Genomic DNA, 12117 nt, shown 5'->3' on the forward strand with positions numbered 1-12117 from the left:
TTTGATATTATAATTATTCCATTAGAGATTTACTACTATTAAAATCAAGTGGAAATAGTGCTGATTGACTTTCAATTAGTGTAGTTTGAATTGCTTGTGTTGACTTTGATAGTCTTGATCAAAACCTCGTCCATAGAACAGTGGATGAGAGTAAACCTAAGATTCATCCGGCTCGTGTTGACCACCAGGCGAAGACGAGGCCATCCGCCCTTAATCAACTAACGAAGTGTTACAGGGCAATAATGAGCCCCCAGACCGTTGGAGAGATATATCACCATTAACACCCTGCAGAGACGTTACAAATACGGAAATAATATCACCATTAAGGCAGCACCAATGGCTAAGAGAAAGAAGGAATTGCCTATATATATCTACCCATGAGACCTAACCAAAGGTACAAAACACACTATAGCCCACACATACTGTTACACTAATACTTCTTTTCTCACTTTAGCCATTCTAACTTTAGCATCAGAGGTTTTATGGCAGACACTACACCGGTGACCCACACTTCTTCTTGTCATCATCCATTTGTCTCAAGATCAGGTTGGCTGTGGACAACTCCTCTCTAGACGATCATTTTGACTGACGATCAGAGCATCATCAGACTTCATGAAGTTGCTTCTTTGTCCATTCACTAGAAGATAATCAACTTTGGTTGCATTGAGGTACAAAAGTAACCTGATGCTTTGGTGATCATGAAATCCAATGTTTTTGTGGATGTTGTGGTGTTTTAAAAAGTGTATAAAGGAAGAAAACTGATTTCTATTTTTTTGTGGATGTTGTGGTGTTTTAAAAAGTGTATAAAGGAAGAAAACTGATTTCTATTTGGCATAGAATGGATGAAGGGCCGACGAAGGAGCTTGACTTGTGGTAGAAATAGAATCATATTTACCAATCTTAGTTTGTTATCTTTTGGAACAAATAAGATATTTGGTAGCTTTAAAATTTAAGGAAAACTGGTTGCTTAATCAGTAGCTTATTTATTGTAGCAGGTTACTTAGCCATTTAAGTAACCTCCTCAGTTTGTCTGATATAAAGGGATGTAATTTGATATTTCTGGTAATGTAAAAGAGAAGAATTACAGCTACACTAGCCTTCAAGAATTCTTGTGTGAGACTAGGTTCATATATCTTCTTTTTCAGACTAGGTTCCAACCATTAATCAAAGTTTACCAATCATAGAAATTGAGTTTTCCAATTCAAACACAGCCGAAATTTCTGACCTTATATATATCTGCTCGTAATCTGTTACTACTCCCTAGATCAGTCCCAAAATCAATAAGGTTTTGTTTGGTTGGGAGGATGGAAAATGTTGAGGGGATAGAGAAGTGGAAGGATAGAATATATTTTTGTTTTTTCTTATGTACGTTTGGTTCAAAGGATGGAAAAATAGGAAGAAAAAAAGTAAATTACCATTATGGCCTCAATTTTAATTCGGAGCAATGGGAGACTAGGGGTAATTTTATAATTTTATGTTCATGGCCATTTTCTGCACTGGAAGACTTATTGGTGTTACTGTGGGCAATGCTTCAAAAGATTGCACCCTTAGGTTGGAAGGTAATTTTGGGGGGGAGGAGGGGGGGGGGGGGACGTAGAAATTGGATTAATTTCCTAACATTAATATTTTTCTCGTTATTGTGACAATTTGGTAGAGAGGATAACATAAATAATCATAATCTTTTTACTTTCTTAGTTACGATAGAATTTAAACCAAAGGTGTCCGCTCCATAATGATTGATATTTATTTTTAAGCTAAGACACCAGTTAGCTTTTTAATAGACTATACCAATTAAGCTAAATGAAATCCAGATAAATAATTCATTCTAAACAATGACTTTCAAAATTTTGTGTAGACATAAAGGATCTGTACAAAGCCCTGCAGCACAGAATTCTGGTTTGTTTAGATTCTTGGGACTCTGCAATCAATTGAAGGTGGATAGAGAATTGGACAATGATGGTCTATTCTAAGGATATAATGCTATTGTGATTGAATCATGGAAGCATCAAACAGAATTCAAGTTGCATGTTTCTTTCATTGAGGGACATTCATTATATGGTTAATTTTTCTGCTTAATACCTAGATATGCCCTCAGCCATGTGTTTTAAAACATGTTAGTTCTTTCTGAAGCTACTGATATCCCATTTCAATTTATTTTCAATAGCCCGAAAGAAGTAAAATAGGGAATTCTTAAGCATTCTTGATTTGTAAATGTGCACGAGCTAATAGATTCCAATACTTCTGAAATGCTATTCACATGTCAGTTTACATGGGTCCTTTTGACAAGTCCACTTTTTAACAGTGCATGGTTTTGGAAATGTGATGTTTAGGCTAGGTTATCCATCTCTTTGCTTGTACCTGCAGTTTCTTATATCCTTACTAAGACGCAGTGTTTATTGATTGGCTTTTGATACTAATGAATCCTCTATGAGAAGCTTCTTCAAGAGTTTCAAAACATTTTCAGTGGAATGCATTCTGGTCCTCAATCATCCCTTAAAAAAGTCAAGATATTCATGTGGAGAGCTATGTGGAATCCTTTGCCCACAATGCAGGATTTGACTTGTAAAGGAATTCCTGTTGATGCCATATGTCCAGTGTGTTGCCAAATGAAGAAACTATTTTCCTTGCTCTTTTGTCTTGTAATGCTTCCAATGATTTTTGATCTGCTTAGAAAAATGTTTATCATAAGTATAATTGGTATGAGACTGATTTTAAGGAGTTGGTTTCCAAGCTAACATGTAACATCTAAACTAGATAGATCTAATCTCAGTATTTTCGCTATTATGGCTCAGAACATATGGTACGGAGGGAACTTTTTTGTTCATGCAAGGAGAGTTGTTGATTCCGTCCATTTGATTCAGAACAGTGGACAGCTTTTCCATGATTTTCAACATAAGATACGAGTGCAGGGACAAGTGCAAGGTTTTAACCTCTGCCTGAGATTTCTCAGTACTGGCAACCTCCTTCACATGGTGTTACAAATTGAACTTGGGATTTCCTTTCTTCTCAGACCTTAATTGTGTTGGTCTTGGTGTCATTATCTGTGATTCATATGGTCTGGTTACAGCATGTCGAAGTTCAAGATTATCACTGGTGGATCCTTGTCAAAGCTTGAAGTTGCTAGGTGCAATCGACTCCATCAAGTTTGCCCGCGACATTGGTATCCGTGATTTTTATCTTTGAATGTGCAGACGAAGAATTGTATGGTGGATACTCGAGTCCTAGTGTGAGTCTAGGTTCATAGATATTATTCTCGTACTAGTTACCTTTACCATGTTCCAACCATTATTCAAAGTTTACCAATCATAGAAAACTAGGTTCTGCACCAAATTAGATCTTGAATCAATCAGTTTCAGTTTACAATAGTAATCCAGTTGTATTAGGACAAAAGTTGACAAAAGTGGACTGATTATTAATAAGACCAAAGTGGACCGAATAAGATGAAAGTGGATAAAATGGACTGAATAGGACCGAATGGGATCAGTTTGGACCGAAGAAGACTGAATAGACCGAGTAGGACCATTGTAGACCAAAAAGGATTGAGGTGGATTGAATAGAAACAAAGTGGACAGAATGGACTGAATGAGACCAAAGTAGACTGAATAGAACATAATAGGACCAAAGTAGACTAAATGGATCGATTATGACTAAAGTGGACATATATATATTTGTTTCAAAATTTGGCCAAAGTGAAGTTAATATTATGTGTTCTCATAAAGTGTGGCATTCTTTGTGGTTGTATCTATTTATATATATGTTATATTTGATTAGAAAATTAAAAAAAAGTAAAAAACTAGATAGTCTCTTGAAGTTAGTTTCGTGTATTTTTATTTATCCATATCTTTTCTTTCCCCTCATTCTTTATTAGTGGGTCATATGGATATCATATGTGTAACTTTATCCCTACTTGCAGTCAAAAATGAGTGTTGAAATCATATGAATTTTTCTCTTTTGAATGCTTTGACATTGTAGTATTAATAATTAAAGTTATCTACAAGTCAATTGTATGATTTGTAAAATCAATTTCCCATAAATTAGGAACAACACTTCTTCTACCACCCTTCAACACTTTTTGGGAATTTGCCTCTTTCAAATCAATATATTACTAAAAGCTGAGACGTAGCATTTAATGTTTCTGCTCTCACATTGCGCCACATCAACTGTCACGTCATTTTTTTTTAAAAAAAATATAATTTGTCCTACAATTTTAAAATAGTTTTTACAATTTTCAGCCCTATAAATCCCAACTTTATAAATGCAGCCCACTACTTATTTATTTACTTCCACTATTACCCTATAATAAATCTAGCCTACTACTTATTTATTTATTTCCACTATCACCCTATAATAAATCTGTATAATTAATCTAACCCACCTCTTATTTATTTAGTTCCATTATCAAGCCCAACCCAAATCCTTTTCAGTTCAGCTTAAAGGAAAAAAAAATTTTAAAATCTATATCTATATTCTATATATTATATCTAAAAGCTGAAGCGTAGCATTTATTGTTGCTACGTTGAGCCACATCAGCAATCACAGGTTATATATTTTCCTCTCTTCCTTTTCTTTATATTTTCTCTCTTTTTCAAAATATAATTAAATATTGATAAATTGGACAAAACCGTTGATGCACTTGGTAATATTCATTTGTGCCTCACCCATTCAGTTGGCTGGCCTCTTGTGCCACATCAGACTACTATCTCTCCTTCTCTCTTTTCAGCCTAAGCATTCCGTTTCTCACCTTGCCGTTATAAGTTACAACACAAATAGTGAACCGGTGTAACGTTTGTTTCTAGGATGTATATAGCTCCCCATTACCTTCATTCCACCATCAATGGCAATCTGCTCCACGCAACCGGGCTTCACTACTTCCTACCTTCCCAAAGCTCAAGGTATCTTTTATTTTCTTCTCTATTTCTTATTCATTAATTTCTTTTCTTTTCTCTCCTGTCCTTGAGTCCTTTCCTGGAAAACTACCTACTTCTCTCTCTTTACATCTTCCTCTATCTTTTAAATTTTGCTTTTGTTAGATGCATGCCAATTGTTTGATAAAATAGTTGAATGAGTAAATATTTAAAACTCAACAGATTTAGTTTGATTATTTGCTACAGTTTTATTTTAAGATGGGTTGGTAGATTTTTTCCTAATTCTTAAGCATCTTGCCGAAGTATATATTCCCTGCTGTCCCACCACCCAAATCGGATTATGCAACTAGACTTATCAATTTAATCTTCATTGATATTTCAAAACCAATGGTAGACTAGATATTTAGATGACCCCATGAGGTGGCTTGGTGACAAATGGGCGTAGGTACAACTAACAATACAATACAGTTTGATGAACAAGTAATTCACCATTACTAGATGCAAAACAAATTAGGAGTTTGAATTAACTGTAGAATTTGAAATTTCTTTGTTGGGACTGTATGATTCCGAGTGTTGGGTTTTTTTTTTTTTTTTTACCATGTTGCAGTACCATTGGACTGATATTTAGATTTTGAGATAACGTTAGATAAGATTGTAATATGTTTAGAGATTAGATATTTTCTATTGAAAAACATTACTGGTGCATAATATCACATAATTTTTATCTATTTTTTGTGGCCGCAATGCTTAATAAAAGGTATTTTGATTTTCATTGAATTATATCGAGCAGTTTTATTCTCCAATGCAAAAAATAAATCGTAAATTCAATGTGGGGTTTACCTCATTAAATTTTAAAAATGATTTTGTATTTTCTTTAAGCTAATGAAAGATGCATAATGAGCATATAAAATAAATTTAAATGTAAATGTAAATATACCTTAGAGGGTATCAATATTTTAGTAATGATCTACATATCAAAGTTGCATTTTTTGTTGATCATCTACAACATTGGTGGTTCACTTTAGGGTTAGCAATCTAGATTCATGAGTAACCTTGGCCTCCCTCTTTGTGGACTAAATGGTTTTTGAGATTTCTTGAAAGGTATTTCAAATCTAGGTTTAGGACCATGAATGATGAGAATATTTGGTGTTGGGAGGGAAAACGACACAGCGCACATTTGAAAGTTTACCTTTTTTAATCCCTTTCAAAATTGAACTATTAACTCCATATGCATTTTTTATTCAAAGCAAGCTTGCATCATTGTAGTTTCTTCTCTTGGTGTATTAGACCCCACACCATTTATGAGGCCTGCGGCTCCTAAAATGATTTGGCAGGTGAAGAAATGATGATTAACTGGATTCGAAAAATTCCCAAATGATTGATATTCTAAATTTTCAATAATGATTCTCTGTCTTATATGTGATTTATTTGAGTTTGGTCTTCTTCATTCTATGCCAACATGCATATTTTAAGGACAACACAAATTCTAGAAAGTGTCTTATGCATTGAGGTATCAATCTACTATATATTTTGAAATCACCTTTTCAATTCCCTAATCAACCCCACCCAGAGAAATTCCAATCTTCAAAGAAATGTGTCACATTGGGTTGGTATATCTTTTGTCATCTTTGATACTTTTTTTTTTCTTTTTTTTTAGATTTATGTTTCCAATTCTTAGTACATTTTGCATCTCATCCTCTTGAAAAATAAGTTTGTCTTAAATTTATTTATGTTTAGCACTTGCCTTTGGTGTTTGGGTGGTATTGCTATCTTTGTGGCTTGGAGTACTCTGTTACTTTTGAGTAAACAAGTAATTTTTTGGGGACTATTCTTTCTTCCCAAGTCAATTATATTACATATAAGATCCATTATAAAAGTTCAAGTTCACCTTAAGTTTGCTACCTTAATTTAAGGTATCATACATCAAAAAAAGCTAGAAAATGTTTTGTTTATAGGTTTTCTTCTTTTCCTATTACTAACCAATCATATTGACAGTTTATGCTTGATGCGTTAGTGTACAATATTGTTGATTAAAATCATAATGGTTGTTGGGGTTGTACTACTCTTTGTATTTCTATGATTGGTAATGTAAAGGTAACAACCATATAGTTTATATCTATTATATACAATCTGTTCTACCAAAAAATAAAAAAAAGATATAATTTGAGTTGGATTTCTTTGTTGCAGGGATTGTGCTAAGCTATTGATTTGCTTCCACTGCCCCACTACAAAAACCAAATTGAAAGTGAGACATCGGAAATCCCACATCCTTAATGTGATGGTGTTGTCTTTTCATCCTAGACTAATCGTGGAGACACTATCCAAATCATAATTATTTTTAGCCTAACCATATAATGGAGGTTTGGTTAATTACTGTTGGGTTGTAAGCTATTAGAATCTTCTGATTAGTAGATATTATTGAATGTACCCAGAAAAGCATTGTATTAGAAACAAATGACAAGCTCACATTCTTTTTACATACTTCAAAGGGATAGAACTATAATTATTAGATGACAATGTTAGATGTAAATGTCTAAAATAGCTTTCAAATTCAAAACAAGAACCAAAACATGTAACTGACTAGACAAGAGATGGCAATTAGTAAGATACTAAGATTGTTTCTATTGGAGTGATCATTTCAAAAGTTGAAGTGAACATTAAAATAGAAGGCAGAAAATTGAAGATATTAAATTTCTTCTCTTTACAAAAACAAGTTTTTTTTTTTTTTTTTTAGCTAAAAGTAAAACACGATTTTCTGGTAATGAATGTCAGCCTTTGAATTTGCCATAATATTGTGTAGTCTGATTAGTTCCCTGTCCAAAATTTCTATGCTCTCATAATAAACTAAATGCTGTTGTTATTTGAGAGAGATAGAGTGTCTAATGTATGCTTATTGTGAAAGATTTTCTTTGTAACTATTAGTTAGGAATGAACAGTTTTTAGCTTTATCATTTGAGTTCTTAAAAGAGAAATAGTATTTTTCACTATAGTAAATAAAATTTTTTTTCCTACGCATTGCGCGGGTATGCGTCTAGTATATTACTAAAAGCTAAAGCGTGGCATTTATTGTTGCTGAGCTCCTGTTGCGCAACCTCATTGCCACGTCATTCGCCACATAATTAATATTTATTCCTTTTTTTTACAAAAAAAAATATATATATATATATAAATAAATTATTAACTTTACACAGTCATTTTTGTCGACTTTAACATCTATATATATTTCTTTTTTATTTCCAATTTTCCTATAATTTTTTTTTACATTCACTTTTTTTTAAAAAAATATTTACACTTTCTTCAACCTTTCTTCTTCCCTCACCTTTAATATTGCTCTTCATCTTTCTCTTCATCTTCCTTTATTTGTCTCTTCTTATCCCTTCCCTCTTACTATAAATTTGTCACTCTTTTCCATTCTTTGCATAGTTTTCTCTCACAAAAAGGTTCTCTCTCTCTCTCTCTCTCTCTCTCAATGTTTTGGTGGATTTTGATTTTTTATTGCATCTTTGCTTTAGGTTGATAAATTTTTGTGTTTTTAAGAACTCTAATTTAGGTTAATACAATTTAGTTTTGTGTTTTAAGTTATTATTATTATTATTTTGCTCTTTGATTGTTAAATTTTATCCGATTACATTATAAAAAAATTAAAGGTATCTATATTCTATATCTATATATTACTAAAAGCTGAAGCGTGGTATTTATTACTTCTGAGCTCCTGTTGTGCCACCTCATCACCACGTCATTCGTCACATAATTATTATTTATTCCTTTTTTTTTACAAAAAAAAAATATATAAATAGATTATTGACTTTACATATTCATCTTTGTTGGTTTTAACATCTATATATATATATATTTCTTTTTTATTTCCAATTTTCCTATGATTTTTTTACATTCACTTATTTTTTAAAATATTTACACTTTCTTCAACCTTTCTTCTTCCCTCACCTTTTCATCACCCCACTACCCTCTACTTTAATATTACTATTCATCTTTCCCTTCATCTTTCTTTATTTGTCTCTTCTTATATATCCCTTCCCTCTTACTATAAATTTGTCACTCTTTTTCATTCTTTGCATAGTTTTTTCTCACAAAAAGGTTCTCTCTCTCTCTCTCTCTCTCTCTCTCTCTCTCTCTCTCTCAATGTTTTGGTGGATTTTTAATTTTTATTGCATCTCCGCTTTAGGTTGATAAATTTTTGTGTTTTTAAGAACTCTAATTTAGGTTGATACGATTTAGTTTTGTGTTTTAAGTTATTATTATTATTATTATTATTATTATTATTTTGCTCTTTGATTGTTAAATTTTATCCGATTACATTATAAAAAATTAAAGATAGTAGATAAAAATAAAATAGTATTCCATTACATAGCATAATTTGGATAATTTAGTGTTTATTGTTATATCTTTTAATTTTTCTTATTTTTTTCTTCTCTTCATTTTACTCAATATTGAAATTCAACCACATCCTCCTTACCATTAAATTATTTATATTTTCTCTCTCTTTTTATTTTAAAAAATAAAAAATGTAATATTTTACTTAAATTCAAATAAAAGAAAATTTTGCTCATCAAATTGTACTCATTTTTTTTTTAACATTTACACTTTCTCCAACCTTTCTCATTCTCTTTACCTTTTCATCTCCCCAAAAATTCTACTTTGATATCACTCTTCCTCTTTCCTTTTATCTTCCTTTATTTTGTTTTTTTATATTATCATCCTCTTAGTATAAATTTATCATTCACTCTTCTATTCTTTACATAATTTTATCTCACAGAAAAGTGGTTATTTCCCACTCTTTCTCCCTCAATTTTTTGGTAGATTTTTATTTTTATTTTTCTTACATCTCTATTTTAGCCTGATAAAGTTTTGTATTCTTTAGAGCTCTATTTTGGTTTATGGGATTTAGCTTTGTGTTTTAAGTTTATTTTTTTTATTTTTTTTATTTTTTTATGTCTTTGATTGTTAAATATTATCATATTTCATTATAAATAATTGAAAATAGTATATAAGAATGTACTATTATTATATTACATAGAATTATTTGGATAAGTTAGTGTTTATTGTTATGTATTTTATTTTTATTTTTTTTTCTCATATCATTTTATTTAACATTTAAATTCAACCACATCCCCCATATATATCATTAAATTATTTATATTTCCACTCCTTTTATTTTTAAAAATTTTAAATATAATATTTTGCCTAAATTAAATAAATAAAATTGTCCACATTAAGTGGAGTAATGATAGGGAAACACTCATTCTCACACCCAATGCATCAAAGGAAGAATGAAATACAAAACAAATCAAGTTAGAAACTCTATATTAAAAATAATAATAATAATAATAATGCATATTTAATGTCATAGAATCGTCATCAAATTTTTGAAAACAATAGGTTTCCAATGGAGAGAGAGAGAGAGAGAGAGAGAGAGAGAGAGAGAGAGAGAGAGAGAGAGAGAGAGAGAGAGATGGTATAGAAAAAAAAACCAATACAAAGTAATAAAGAGTAGATAAAGAAAAAAAAAACCAAACGTCAATTAGTAATCGTTGATTGGAAAACAAAGAGGTTGTTAGGAGAAGTAAAAAATAAAATAGAGATTACCGTGTGGAGAATATTAAAAACTTTACAGTGTAGTAACATAAACCGTTAAATTCACTTAAAAAATTAAATCAACAATCAACAATTGAATACAATCATAGTACTAAATTTAAATTTAAAACTAATCAAATTCTAACTATGGAAACCATATTAATCATAACTAAAAAAGAGATGTTCTTTGATAGTAGTAGAAATTACATAAGAAATAAAGTTAGAAAATTTAAAAATCCATTTTTTTACATTTCATTTAACCTTATTTATAATATATATATATATATATATATATATAAAATTTTCATACACTATTACTTTCGAAAATCTAATGAACAATGCTACCTCTCATTTATTGTCTTTGTTATGCAAATCATCAGTAAGTAAATATATGATAATGGTAAGAAGCGTTACAAATGAGATCGCTAAAAAATATATATAAAATTAATTAGTCACTATTATTATGGAGTAGTAGTCTATAATTTTACGCATCCAAAAAAGTGGAATATATAGAGTTTTCTTAAAGGTATGTGCAAAGATTCACTATAAATGTGTGTGTGTGTGTGTGTGTGTAAAGGTAAAAAAAAAAAAGGTATATTTAAGGTTTTTGTTAACTTAAAAACTAATAAAAATCAAATGGTTAATAACTAAAATTATAGTATTAATAAAATATTTAATGAGACCATCCTAAAAAAATTACCGCGTGCAACACGCGGGTATGCGACTAGTTCTTTATAATAGCTTTAGTTTACGCATTATTCTAACTTGACCTTTTTGTTGAAATTAATAACATATATACCCTTGTCCATCTTATAGAATATAAAGGACCTAAAATTTTTTGTGTTACGTTGCTAATTGTAAGCAAGTAGCACATTTAGTTACTCACCATGTCAGAGTTTTGTTGAAACTTTCTTGCCCATAATAATATTGGTCATTGAATGCCTAGGTTGGATCGAGGAATGCTGTGCTGCTTTGCAAATAAGTAGGATCTTCCAATTGCATGAATTTTGCTGAAATCACTGATACACTTGGTCTTCACCCCCTTTGTCAACAAAACCACTAGCATGTTGACATTCTCTCATGTTTTACCATAATGGAAAATTCAGTATCCACTGATTGAGGCCATTTCTGTAGGGTCTATTTTCGTAGCACATGTGCCAGCAAAGGGCTTGTATGAGGGCTAGACTGGCTTCCCAACAATATTGCTAAACAAGGTTAAGCTCTAATGCTATGTTTGAACTCATACCTGATAACTTTCTTCTTTTTTTTTTTTTTTCTTTTTTTTTTTGGATAAATAATGGAATTGCATTAAAAAGAAGCCCAGGTACATCAGGGGTGAACATGGAAAATAGTACATCTAACACATAAATTACAAAGATCAAGCATTTCAAGAAAATTAGAACAAGGGAAAAGATTAAAGGAAGCACTCCACTCTAGCAAGGAATGCAGAAGAAGAGATTTAAGATCAAAAGTAGACCGCTCCTTCCCTTTGAAACATCTTGAGTTCTGCTCACGCCAAATACACCATAGGACACAATGAGAGACAGCCCTCCATAAATCAATGCTCCAATGCCCACCAAAGGAACCTTGCCAACTCGAAAATAAATCAAAGACACCATGCGGCATAACCCATTGAAGACCAAAAAGAGCCCACACCATT

This window comes from Quercus robur, chromosome 5, assembly GCF_932294415.1.
Source record: "Quercus robur chromosome 5, dhQueRobu3.1, whole genome shotgun sequence".
Taxonomy (NCBI): domain Eukaryota; kingdom Viridiplantae; phylum Streptophyta; class Magnoliopsida; order Fagales; family Fagaceae; genus Quercus; species Quercus robur.